Source organism: Heterocephalus glaber, unplaced genomic scaffold (assembly GCF_053883595.1).
Source record: "Heterocephalus glaber isolate CG9 unplaced genomic scaffold, H.glaber_assembly_v1.0 deba00001472, whole genome shotgun sequence".
In the NCBI taxonomy this organism is placed as follows: Eukaryota; Metazoa; Chordata; class Mammalia; order Rodentia; family Bathyergidae; genus Heterocephalus; species Heterocephalus glaber.
In genome coordinates this window covers 94,971,029-94,983,047 of record NW_028258315.1, presented here as the reverse complement: position 1 = coordinate 94,983,047, position 12,019 = coordinate 94,971,029, and the positions used below count along the sequence as shown (strand labels likewise).

The following is a 12,019-nucleotide window of genomic DNA, read 5'->3' as shown; positions in this document are numbered from 1 at the left end:
ATATTTGGAGATAGCAAAGAGGTTTTTTTGTGTATCAGTACGAGTTCATTCAGTATGTGTAGTTTGTGGAGTGAGTCATTCTGTCTGGGTCCACTCCCAAGGTCTTCAGCTTATAGTACCTATGATTTAGATCAAATACTTTAACTCTCTTTGCCACTGTTTCCTCAACTGTAAAACAAGAATAAAAGCAAAGGTACTCTTAAGGTCATTGTGAAGACTGCATGAGTTAAGTAGAGAAAATGCTTACACAGTACCTGACACATAGTAAGCATTATTTGAGAGCCAGCTGTCATGGTTACTGCTGCAGGCTTGGGGCATTGGTGCTATCTCTAATCCTTAGGATCGCCTGTAAGCTAAGGACAGATAGCACTGTCTTAAGATGATTTGACGTAACGATTTTTTACTTGATGATGGTAAAAAGGAACCAGGAGCAACTATACTTCAAATTTTGTGTGTGACCTTTTCCAGGCTAGTGATAGTTGCCCATTGCTGGGCGTTGGCAGTGAGTCATGGCCCCCAGTCAGCCTGGTGATCGTGAGAGGAAACTGATGTTCTACAATGCACTGTATTGCTAGGCTAGGCTATTCAGCGGGTGAGGTACATTAAATGCATCGTTGACTTATTGTATTTTTAATTAAAAATAGGTTTGTTGGGCTGTGACCCGGTCTTCAGTAAAGGAGCAGCTGTAGGCCAGAAGAAGGTGCTCACCTTGGCCACAAAGTCACTTTGAGTCTTGGGGTTTTTAAATGATACTATCAGTTCTTATAAACCTTAGCACTTTGCTGCAGAAAAAAGCTGTCCAGAACATCCTAGGAGGTTACCAAAGTACGTATTTCCCACAGGGTGTTCTTAGGGGCTGGGATTTGGGGTTGGAGAATATGATGTTTGAACCCTTATCCTACCACTCTGAGCCGCAGGGTGAGCTCAGACAAGCTTCTTGCTGCAGTGTGAGTTGGAAGTCCTTTGAAGGCCCATCTGTTACAGGCTTAGTCCTCAGCCCATGGAGCTTTGGAAAGTAGCAGAACCTTTAGGAGATGAGGTCTTTGGAGGAAGGCAGGTCACTGGGCTTGTGCCCTTTGGGGGAACATTGGGACCCTGGTGACTTCCTGCTTCTCTTTTTGCTTCCCGAGCTGCCTCTGCTATGTGCTCTTGCTATGATGTACTGTGCTGCCATAGGCCCTAAGCACCAGGCCCAAGGGACCATGGATAGAAACCACGAGCCAAACTTTTCCTTCTTTTCAGTTGTTTATCTCAGATATTTTGTCACAGTGATGCAAAACTAACACACTGTTCAACTACTTTTCTCTAACATGGTTTCATGACAATTTCTCCCTCCTAGGTTGTTATGAGGATTAAATTAGAAGCAGTATTGAAAGTCTTTGGCATACTAAGTTCTGTGCATTATTCATTTTTTATGATTCTGATTTTTTATTATAAATATGAGTTCATCGTCAGAGCTAGTAAGTGGTGAAAGTGCACCTGGAACTCCGGGAGGACTTTTATTCAGTGTCTTCTCTTCTCTGCCATCTAACTGGTTAGTTTTCATTCATCTTTTTAGAATCTGCATTTATAAAGTCTGAGTTGTTAGTGAGGATATTAGAAGAACATTTTCCAAGAGGTTTTTGAACTGCCACGTCCAAAGATTTAGGCTGTAACTTGGTCCTGAAGTAATTGGCTCTCTTAGTCTTGCGCTGTAAGAACTTCTCTTTCAGAGCATAAGGCTGAGAACCAGGAGAGGCACTCTCATATTTTGGTAATTGCTGTATGGAATGAATGCCTTACTTTCTAAAAACATGTTATTCAGCTGCAACTCCTTCCTTCCCTGTGCCATCTGAGAATATCCTCAATATTTATAACATAATCACGGCCAGATTTTCTGAGTTTCCCCTTTTAACTATTTATTCAAGTATCATCACTTAATAATATTTTCTTTGCAGTTTATCAGCTATTCGGGGAAGTCACGCATTTATTAGCACTGAAGAATTTCTTAGGAGAATACAGAAATGATTTAGTCTTAAAGATTTTCTACCTGTCAGAGAACTGAAGCATGATGAAAGCTACTAGAAGGGAGTTGTACACTATTTACTGGTGTTGTATCATGTCAACCCACAGTACGTGACTGGAGATTAATTCAGAAAGTCTCGTTAATATGTTGAATGAAGAAGCTCAAGGAGATGGTTTAATACCTACTTGAGTGCAGTATGTGCTGCGTTGTTTTGTGTGAATTGGATTGATTTGGGCAAGAAAAGATAGAACTCTACGGTGTTCTAATATTGATAAAGTAGACGTCTTCTGCATTTCTTCTAAGTTGATTTTCCTCTTCCTGATAGTTAATTGGATAGGTTATTTTATAGCTTTGTTTTCCATTTGTAAAGGAAACACAAAGAACTAATGGCTTTTTGTTTCTTTCTTCCAAAACAACTGAGAGAATGTTAGGAAATGAAATTGCAAATATGTTTCCATTCTGTCATGGAAGAGTTTAACATTTTTCCTGTTACTTAGACATCATTTAAAACTATGGTGTTTCTCTTGTTTTTATAAGCACTAGAGAAAAAGATATTCTATTACAAAGAACTCATTCCCAGAAATTTCTGATAATATGTTACAAAGTTCACTTACCATCTTTCCATCTCCATGGTTCTGTCTGATTAGTAGGCAGTGTTACAGTAAAGAATCATGCTAAACTTTTTAACTCCTTTTTTTTTTGCCTTTTCCTCTACAACATAAAAATTAGAGAAAAGTAAGTACAGCATAAGAGAGGAACAATGATTTCTTATCTATCCCGCACACTTCTTCTTCTTCTTTTTTTTTTTTTTGGTACTGGGGATCAAACTCAGGACCTTGTGCTTGAGAGACAGGCGCTGGAACCTCTGAGCTAAATCCCCAGCCTTCCCCCACACTTCTTATTTGGGATGGACTCCTGCAACTAAAGACCCGTTAACAAGACAGAAGTAAACATGTTTAATAATAGGTATCTCTTATGTATACAGAGATGTAAGAATATTTCAAAGAGGTAGCTTTGAATTCAGGCTTTGTATTAATTAGGGTTCTCTAGAGGAATAGAAAAAAAAATATATATATACACACACACACACACATGATTATACAAAAGTAAGTGTCTTATTTACTTCTCTCATTGCACACAGAAAATACCAAACACTCATAAGTTAAAGGAGGAAAGGATTATTTCAGCTCACAGTCTGTAGAGATTTCATAGTTGACGGGCTCCAAGGCAGGGCAGTATGGCAGAGGGATGTGGCAGAGGAGAAACAGTCCATAGTCTGGCAGGCAGGAAGCAGGAGCAGCAATCCTCTCTGCGTATTCCATCCAGGCTACACCAGGGTGGTCTTCGCATTATCCACACCCAGATCTATGCTAAACCAATTGGTGGTCTAATTTAGTGATCACACACACTTAATTGATCTTTGTAAACCTTAGACCCAGCCACCTCTGAAAAGCCCCACCTATAAGCACATGGAGCTTTGGGAAGGCATCTAGATACAAGCTAGTACAGTAGCCAAATGCATTTATTAGCTAGGCTTACAGGATCAGAGGTAGAAGAGTCATAGTAGTTGTCTGTGAGATCCGAGACAGAAGAATCAAAAATGGCCATCTGTATCCTAGAGAGCCAGAGGGTCCAGGAGTCTAAGGTCAAAGGCTTGGAAGAGCACTGTAGAGTCATTGTGAGAGTATGCATTGGAAGGCTGAAGAAGCTGTGTGGGAAGGCTATAATGAGGCCCCAAACTGAGCCAGGAAAGGTTTTTATTTTTTGTTTATCCATCAATGAGAAGTTTTTAACTGCTTTCTATCCAGCACCATGTGAGGTACCAAGAAAACTGCTGAAAGCACATCGGACAATTTCCAGATCTCAAGAAATTTGCTTTTATGTTCTTCTTTCTATTCCTTCCCCTCTTCCACCAACTTTGCAAAGAATTTGAAGCTGTTGATGAAATTACAGGCAGTGTTCAAGTAATGTAACAACCATGAAATAGAAATGTGACCATCTTTAGTACTATAAGTCTGTAGGTCCTATTAGATGGACTAAATTTGCTGTAGGCATCTTGGCCACTGAGGCATAAAGGGGATTATTTGTCATATGTAGCATCGATGTCTTACCATAGATGAGAAAACATTTTAGTTATCTTGTGCAGGTGGAATCTTTTGGGGATTAAAACCAAAGCTGAGATTTATTGGCTATAGTGTGAATATTGACTGTAGTGTATTTTCCAGAAGAAAGGGTGTTGGGATGAAAGGATGAAGGCACAGTCCATATCAGTCTTCACTGTTCCATCCCCAGAGTTCAGCCTGGCTCATATTAGGTGTTCTATTAAACATATGTTCTATTAAACTGAACTTGGGTCTGAGTCACTGGATAATTTTGCACAGACACAGTAACAATGAAGAGGTGTTGTGCTCTCCTGCCTTTAAATGTTGTATCCTCTTTTCCTAGAAAGCCATCCTTCTCCCTGTTGTTCACCTCTTTCCCATCCTCCAGGTCCCAGGTTTGATTCAGTTCCTTTGTTTTCCTGTGTCTTAAGCTGAGGTGCTTCTTTCCTTTAGAGCTCTCTGCTCAGCAGGAAAGGATGCACTCCCTGTGGGAGTCTTTGCCTAGTGCCTATCTATCTTCTTGAATAACTTTCAGGAGGTTTTGATCACCTTAGTACCCCAGCCCATAGCATGGTGCTTGACACTTATTATATACTCAATAAATTCTTCATTAAATGAATGAAAGTAATTAATTACTAAACAATGCCGTGAGTATGCTTCAAATGAACTTTGAATGAAAATGAGAATAATGGATAAAAATGAGGATACTCTTAAACATAATAGTGATGATAATGATGATAAAGACAAAAGATAATAGTAACTACTCTATTGAATTCTAACCGTGTGCCGGGACCTTTACATAAACTATCTCATTGATTCCCTAATAACTTTGTTAGGAAGGCAAAGTTATTAACTCCATTTTACCATGAGTGAAATGAATGTGGAAAAGATGATGACTTGGATAAAGTCACGCACAGTTGTGGTCTCTAGATTCCAGGATTCAAGCACACGCCCTTTACTGCAGTGCAAAATTGTATCCCAGTGGCACTTTGCTGAAGCATGTTCAGGTATTATATAGAGTAACACAATGATAGTGACCTCACATGTTCCACATAATGTGACAAAGCTGCAGTCCTCTATCATTTCATTGTGAGGCTTCAGTTGTGTTTTTATCTAGAAACAAAAAGTGTTGAACTGGAGGCTGGCTGACTCTTTTCATTCTTGAGGAGTTCAAATGGAATGTTCTTTCTGTTCATTCTCTTTTAGCATACTATTCTTTTGCTGAATGCCCTTTGCTGCAGTTCCATTCACAAGGACTTAACATGTATTACTTTTATTCACTTGAAAACCCAAACGCTTATTGCAATGCACAGCAGCCACATTATTATGACTGTTTTGGCAGAAAGATTAAATAATTCAGTTGTAGGTCCGAAAAGTCTAATTTTCATTTGTGGAATCCTATTTATCATCACTCAAATTTAAAGGCACAAAACACCACATTTACATTGGTAACTTATTCATAAGATATTCTTTTTACCTTGTTTGTTTTCTTGTTGCAAGTCAATCCAAGCCCCATCTGTAGGATGATGCACACGAAATGATGATACGTAAATATCAGGGCTGTGATAGGGCCCAAGCAGTTGAGGCAATCCCAGCATTTAATTGGTTCCTTCTGCTTTCTACTTGCATACATATAAAGATTTTAGGATTTCTGTGGGTTTATTTTTAAGGGTTTAGCTAATTGATTCAAAGTCTTAGGGACTCTCTGATAAATGTATATATTAGGCATTTTAAACAAACAGTATTGACTCAAAAGGAAGTCTTCAGCCCAGAGTTCTCATTTCATGATTGCTGAACTTCCCTGCAAGGTTTTTTTTTCCCCTCTGGAAGGAAAAAGAATATTCTTCGCAATTTTAGTCCCTTTAAGGAATGACCTCCTTGGCTCAAAGAGGACAGTTTAATTATTATTGGCAAAAATGAATTATCCTAAAGATGCCCGTTTTTTGTTTCTTGAAAGCACAGATTCCATTTTGTGGGAGAAAAACCTCATCTTAAACCTAGAACATGTAAGGTTAATGGTTAACTTGTTGCAAGGAGAGAAATAGGAAAAAGCAAAATTGCTAAGTCTGGTGAAGAACCAATTAAGCATATTGTTCCCTTGATTCTAGAATATTGCAGTGAGCTTTTTAGGAAGGTTGAAGTGATGTCCATGACACACCTTCAGTTTGCTTTGTCTACAAATGTGTTTTTCTTTCCTGTGGTGTTTGGTGGTTCGAAGGCGATGTGCTAAAGATCATGGCTACTGGGTGGTGCTCTGGTCGCCCGGCCGAGGGCTCTGCCATGGCAAATGGCAGAGAGTTCCCTCTGCTGGGCAAACTTCATTCAGTCCTCTAAGCTGAGGCTACTTGGGAAGAATCACCTCCCTGTCACTGATGAGTAAAACAGCTGTGGGGCTAGGTGTGTAGCTCAGTGGGTGTGCTTGCCCAGAGTGGGTGAGAACCTGCCTGAGCTTGGTCTCCAGAACTGCAGAAGCACAGCAGATGTCATAGTTCCGAGTTTCGTGCTTTAAAAAGCAGTCATCTGAGCTTAAACGCACTTCGGAACTGGTGACGAGTTCCCTGCCTCCCTCCCTGCCCCTTCATCCTTCCCTTCATCCTCCTTCCTCCCTTCTTTCTTCTATTTCAAAAAAACTTTAAAATACAGACAAGCACAAAAACAGTGCAATAAACATTTGTATTTCTGCTAAGCAAAAACGAGCATTTGTTTGTATTTGGCCAGATTTTCTTTCTGTTTTTTTTCTCTTGAAATAAATTATTAAAGAAATTACATCACGCCTTATCCTTTCCTTCATCCTCTGCTCTCTCTGCTGCATGCATCCCTCTGCCTAAGATTCCCTACCATAAATTTGGGGTGCATTTGGCCAGTCCATTGTTTATATTCTTATAAACATATTTATATATCTATAATGAATATATGCTGTTTGTTATATGTATAAAATTTTCGTCTGTATTGCTTTCTTCACATGACATTATTTATGGAACTTCTGCATTGATGCCTATAAAACCAGTTGATTCTTTTTTTAGCAACTGTGTAGTATTCAGTCCTGCAACTAAACCAAATTGTACCCAGTCCCCTTTCAGGCTGACTTTGAGGACATTTCCAAGTTTGTTGTAGTAAGAAGTACTGAGAAATTCTTGTTCCAAGATGTCTGCTTGTGTGCCTGTCTCTTGAGCACAGTGTAGCCTCCAGGGAGAACCACTATGCAGTGGCGTTTGTGCAGTAGCACTTTTGATACGTACAGCAAGCACAGCGAAATCACTATAGCAGAACACCATTTCACGGCTCTGCCAGAAGGAAGAATATTACGCTCTTTCCCCCGCATCTTGGGCGACACTTGACTTCTGTCTGTCAGAATTGTCTGTGTTAACTTTCGGGGTGAAAGAAGAGTGGAACCTCTGCTGTAGTCTCCCTGACCTCATGTCCAGTGGAGCCTGAGCTGCTTCCGCTCGCAAATGCAGCGGGGTGGCTTCCGTGACTCACACTCTTTTAATCCTTGTATTTAGTTTTTCTTTTTCTAGCCTTGAGGGGCTTCCTGTTATTCTGATTACTTACTCTTGATTAACTAAATATGTTGTCAGTATCTTCAATAGGTCTGGCATTTGAAAAGATCATTTCTTTAAATATTAGTAGAGTTAAATTTTCATGATTTTCCAATCCACTCTATGTACTCTATCTCTGCCTCCAGCCTGTTGCAGATCTTTTTGGATTCACTGTCAAACTACGCAGCCTGGGACTGAGCACTTCTTACTGTCCCTGCTACTGCCTGACAGCAGCTTTATTCACCAGGGTTACTGCAGGACCCTCTGAAATGAGCTCATTCTTCAGTTTATGCTCACAGAAACCTTACTGAAACAAAATCGGTTCACGTTCCATCTCTGCTCAGAACTGCAGTGGCTTTGTCTCTTGCTCCAAGCAAAAGCCCAAGTCCTTAGAGTGGCCACGAAGTCCTTGCCAGCTTCTTGTCACTGCCCCTCTCTCTTCCAGTCAGCTGGCCTCCCTGCTGCTCTTCTGACACACCACGTTCTCATGCACTTTCTGTTTCCTCTGCCTGGAAATGTCTTTACCCAAAGCCATCTGTTTGGCTGTCTCCTGCAGCATCTCATTCAAGTTTTTCCTGAGATAATATCTCCCAGTGAGGTCTTTGTAGATCTCCCTGCTTTACCTTGCAAGTCTCCTCAGACTTACTGTGTTTGTTTCACAGGCTGCAGTAACAAAGCACCATGGACTCAGTAACGTGGAACAGCAGAAACTCTTTCATTCACCTTTGGGGCTACCAATCTGAAATCAAACTGTCAGATGCACTCCCTCTGGAACCGGCAGGGCCACCCTTCTGGCTCTTCCTGGCTTCTGCTGGTTTGCCAGCAATCCTTGGCATCACTGGTCGCACAGCCGTGTAACTCCAGTCTGTACCTGTCTCCCCACATGTGTTCTCTTTGTGTGTCATGTGACCCTCCTCTTAGAAGGACAACAGTCCTGTCGGAGTAGATGTCTATCCTACTCTAGTTTGACCTCATATTCACTTATTATGTATTCATCAGTCCTGTTTCCCAGCAAAGTCACTTTCTGAGGTACTGGGATTAGGAATTCAACATTTTTTCCTGAAGGGCAGGAGGACTTAATTCAACTCAATAGCACTCATCATCTCCTTTCCTACTGTTTGTCCCGAGCGCTGAGCATTGTGTAAGGATGTGTTGAACATGTTTATGTCTTTTCTCTTCCCCCAGCAGAGTGTACGCAGCACGAAAGCAGGATGTGGAGCTGGCATGTTCATTGACACAGAGAATAATGCCAGAGACCTTAGTCAGATCTTGATATATATTTCTTTTTTCTTTTTGGAACCAGGGATCTAACTCAGAACCTTGCGCTTGCAAGGCAGGTGAGGTGCCATTGGGCTAAATCCCCGGCCCTCGGTACCTATGTCTTGAGCACTGAAGTCGTTCATTTACAGCATTAAGCAGAGCAATTCACATGACATGGACCAAAATAATTAAGGCTAAAAAGGAAATAATTACTCTTAAAGAAAACCAGAGAGAATGAATTGATGTTTATGATTGTATTTTTATTTCAAAGAAGGCCGTATGAAGAAAATACAGAGGTAGAGATCAGAGCAGAGAGGAGCTGACCATTTGAGGGGTTTGTATGTTGTTGAGTGGTTTATGGGCAGCAAGGTCTCTTTAGCCTCTTTACCCTTCCTCCACTTTGGAGTTGTTTCTGCAAATACAATGATGCAAAGAGGCCTCCCAGAATAATATTTGGTATTTTATCCTCTGTCTTAGTCACTTTCTACTTGCTGAGACACAATACCTGACACCTGCAACTTACATGAGTAGAGGGTTACTTTGACTCATGTTGCGAGAAGTCCTTGCCTGGTCGGCAGCATGATGGAAGGTCACAGTAGAGGAAAAGCTGCTCCTGTCCTAGCAGCCAGGAAGCAGGGAGTAGGGAGGAGCCAGGGAAGGAAATACCCCTTCTCGGTGCTCCCACCAGTGACCTTCCTCTTCTTTTTAAAAATAAATTTTATTTCATTTTGTCCCATCCCCCAACAAGCCCCCTCCCCTCCCTGTGCCCAAAAACTTTGTGTCCATTTTCCTTCTGTTTTCACGCTTCCTCTTGTCCCTTCCTTCCTTTGGCTCTCCCTCCTCTCTTGTTCCCCTTCCCATTTGAACACTTTCGTCCCATTTCCCAACATCACGATACAGCTCAGTCCTTATTTCTCCATTCAGTTTCTCACACAATGTGTGTCTGATGTATTTCACCCAAGAGTATGGTCTCAAGGAGTGACCTTCCTCTTCTCGGGAGGCCACACCTCGAAAAACCAATGCGCACCTGTATAGGACATAGAGCAATTGGAGCTCCAAACTTAGGCCAGGCGGACCAAAAAGCTATATTCCTTCCCTGGTCAGATTCCTTTCGTTCCTTGTGGACACCAGGGTTTCAAAGGAGAATAAATAACCTGACCCCTGAGTGAGCCTTCAGACAGAGGATTTAGTCTGGGATAGCACAAAACCAAAGAACTCACGTGGCCAGGCCTGTGGGCTGGCCTTACCTGTTTTGCACAGTGGAAGCTCCTCTGCCAGGACTGCCAAGTGCCCAAGGAGGACGAACACGATGGGCAGAACAGGCTGGGGCTGAATTTCAGAAGGTGCAGAACCTAGGCATCAGCCTGCCATTTCTTTTGCATGATGGTGTATGAATCTCTTAAGCGACTCTACACCACATCCTCTCTGCACAGTGATGACAGTGCTTGGAGAAATTTCACCTGTGCCTTTATTCTGGACTTCCGATAGTATCTGTGCAGCCATCCCAGCTCAGTATATGTGGTGAACGTTTCTAATGAACTTGTACCTAGAAGCCACCGGGTTCACTTCTAACACAGGTATCTGGGTCTCTTGTTCGTGGTATAGGTGTCCCGGGACAACTCACACCAGCCTTGCCCACCTCCAGGAACTCTGCATTCGGCCATCAAGAACGCTCAGGAGACAGCAGGAGTGTGAAAGGTAGTGTTGGCTTAACTTGGATTTTCTCAGAGTGTGATATTATTGTCTTGCTATGGTCATCTTTGTAGTAGTTTTAACATTCCTGTGGACATATAAAATAGAATTTTTAAAATGGGAAAATTTCAAAGCTAGATTCCCTTAGAGAATTTATCTTCTTCAACTTCTATTTGTAGCTGTGATTTTAAAATTAGAATATAAATATTATGTCAGTTAAATAAAAGTGATGACTTCGCTGTCTAAAAGAAAACGTTACCTTTCCTTTCCACGAAGTGTAGCTTTAACTGCTATCTGATTGACATTCTGTTTTATTGTTCTCCCCCACCAGACAGTCACACACATTTCATAATTTTTATGTATGAAAAGTAAGATTAGACAGTTACAGAGTAAAGTTGTTATGCCTTGTGTGGCTTTGAGGATGACGATGGAGTTGGAGTGAAGTTTGTAGCAGCAGGAGGAGGCTTCTGCCCTGTGACTCACCTTTGGGAATGACTTGGGATCGCTGTGGGTCAGAGTCCTAGAGGCTTCCAGGGGGCAGTGAAGGACAGGTCGCGAGGCTTGAAGATGGAGTAATCACTTGCATTTATGCGTATTAGAATGGTTTCACTGCATAAGGTGAATAGGTCTTTTTAAAAGTAGCAATGAAGGAGAAGAAATGTACTGTTGAGGCTCAGAAGACAATCCTCCAAGGTATGACACTTTGGCATGCTGAGGCCCATGAATCGAAGGACTTTGGTACAACCTGAGAAGCAGGTCTTTTCCTGATGTTCTCCTGCACCCCTTTTCTCTCAAAGTGGGCCATGGAAACCAGAATTCCTCTTCCTCAAGGCAGGCTGTAAGAGCTAGAATCTTCCTCCCTCAGACTTAAACCCTAGAAATACAGCTCTGTAACCTTCCCTCAACTTCCTCTGTAACAGTTGGCCATGAAGAAATTTTCAGGCCTACCTTGTCTGATGGGTGATCGTAAGACACACTCCAGGAGGGATCCTGGCCTCGAGCAGCCAAGAAGAATTGGAACCAGTAGGCCTTGCTGGACCCTCCAGTGTGTTGCCAGTAGGGTTGACCTGTTCTGTCCAGTCACATTTCTGTGTGGCTGTCCACTCTTCATAGAACCAAACCTAAAGATGGACAGTTCTCCCTGAGTCTTGGGTTTCCATTTCTTCTTCTTTTGTTAAAATTAATTTTATTGGTACATTTTAGATATACACTATGATGAGATTCATCTCTGGGAATTTGTACCTTCACATGATATCTCTTGGTTCTTATTTTTCCCATTCCCCTCCCTCCCTTCAACCCTTCCATCCCTCCCTATTTACAAAGACTTTGTTTCCGTTTTTTCATTTTCTCATATTAATTCCATTCCCTTCTTTCCTTTTCCCACCCTTCCCACTTCCCCTTTGCCCCTTTTCTTCCTATTT

At 41.6% G+C, this 12,019-nt stretch overlaps 1 protein-coding gene and 1 pseudogene across 2 annotated transcripts in view; both read left to right on the top strand.

The window, feature by feature from the left end:
• Fhit (fragile histidine triad diadenosine triphosphatase) overlaps positions 1-12,019 on the top strand; it is a 1,393,700-nt gene that overhangs the window by 370,774 nt on the left and 1,010,907 nt on the right. The gene's annotated exons all lie outside the window — the stretch shown is intronic.
• LOC147826494 (large ribosomal subunit protein uL10 pseudogene) overlaps positions 1-12,019 on the top strand; it is a 407,831-nt pseudogene that overhangs the window by 362,169 nt on the left and 33,643 nt on the right. Inside the window, exon 2 of the transcript XR_015439203.1 lies at positions 10,512-10,604. The product of XR_015439203.1 is annotated as a large ribosomal subunit protein uL10 pseudogene (transcript). The remainder of the gene's footprint in view (positions 1-10,511; positions 10,605-12,019) is intronic.